Here is a 1,661-nt window from a genome sequence, read left to right on the forward strand (position 1 = left end):
TGACGACAAATAATCCAGAAGCCGTGATATTTGTTTTAGATTTATGTACTTGAGACATAAAAAATTTTATCTGTTAAAGACAGTAAATATTAGTTAGAAAATTTTTAAATGTCATACATAATTTTTTAATTGTTAATAAACCATAAAAATATATTATTTACCTGTTCAGAATAAGATTTCGGTAATTTCCATAATTGAATATTTCTTAAGTCCCTTATTATGCATTTACTCTATAACGAGATGTAAATTTTTACATAATTATATTTTAATAAATTTTAATATTTTTGAGATAAATTAAAATAATTGTGTTAATTTATTTTATTTGCTAATTGTTTATTTATTATAGTCAATTAAAATGTCTTAAAAATGTTTTTAACAAATGTTAAATTAATATTTTTATTTTATAAATATACACAAGTTACAATATTTAAATATAAACTCAACTGATTTTGTTAATAAGTCAGACATATTTGCAATAAGGTAAGTTCCAGTCAATGTATGTGCTAAAAATACAAATGGCTCCAAAGCGTTAGAAAAACTAGAAGAAATATTTGGATGAGAATTAAGAAATGCAGGTTTTACATAAAATAAAAAGTAAAAGCTAGCTAAATTATCAAAAAATACAAATAGCAAATATATTATAATTCGAGGTCCAAATGCTATACAAATATCGTTAACAATGTCACAAAGTTTAGCATGCGCTAATCGCTCAAATTCCATTGCATGACACGTGATAGATTTCGGTTCAATTTCTATCATTTTAACTATGTGAGTTTGCCATCGAGTCTTCAGCAATTGAAACCGTTTATGCATTTCATCACAAAAATATAGATACATTAAGGGAAATATTGATGTAGAATATCTATGAAAAAAACAGGCAAATTATATTTTTGCACAACTATAGTGTTACATTACTTATATAAATAGTTTTATACTATCGTAGACTAACCTGTTAACAGTTTCACAGATAAATTTGAAAGTTAATTTATTCTTTAATATGTCTGATATGGCAAATGATATTAATAGGCATGAAAATACTATGTAAGCAACAACAAAATGTCTTGGACCTCTATGACAGTTCTGAGGACGACCATGCATTAAGTCAAATTTGTAAATGTTAGCCATTATAGTTGGAGATTTGAAGTCTGAATATAATGTCGTTAAATAATGGCAAGATTCTCTCAGTGTATTGTCAGTAACCCATAACCATATGTTAGGCACATTAGTATTTAGAGCATTCAAAAGTAGAATAGAAATTTGTATTGCTAGTAAAAACTACAGTATCGAAAAAAAAACAAGTACTTTTAGTTATATATTTTGTAGTAGTTAGTAAGAAAGAAAATAAAGGGAATTTTTTTTCTATTTCAAGTACAATAATGAACTATAGGTAAAAACGTGGTGTGGCGCGGTGGTCACACTAGTTGTTGACAAAACTCTAGTGTTAAGCCGCGCCTACCGCCGTAGGTGAACGGATGGATGACCATACGTGCGCTTCTACGGTGGCGAAAAAGCACCATGTTCCCAGTGCAGAAGGCAACGGGAAACCACTGCACTTAAATTTCCCCAGGATATACCAATCCTATTGGTATTAACCAACCTAACGGTTGAAAAAAAAAAAAAAAAAAAANATTGAATTTGTTTTATCTCATTGTGTTATTAGA

Source organism: Daktulosphaira vitifoliae, unplaced genomic scaffold (assembly GCF_025091365.1).
Source record: "Daktulosphaira vitifoliae isolate Bord-2020 unplaced genomic scaffold, ASM2509136v1 Scaffold_3, whole genome shotgun sequence".
In the NCBI taxonomy this organism is placed as follows: domain Eukaryota; kingdom Metazoa; phylum Arthropoda; class Insecta; order Hemiptera; family Phylloxeridae; genus Daktulosphaira; species Daktulosphaira vitifoliae.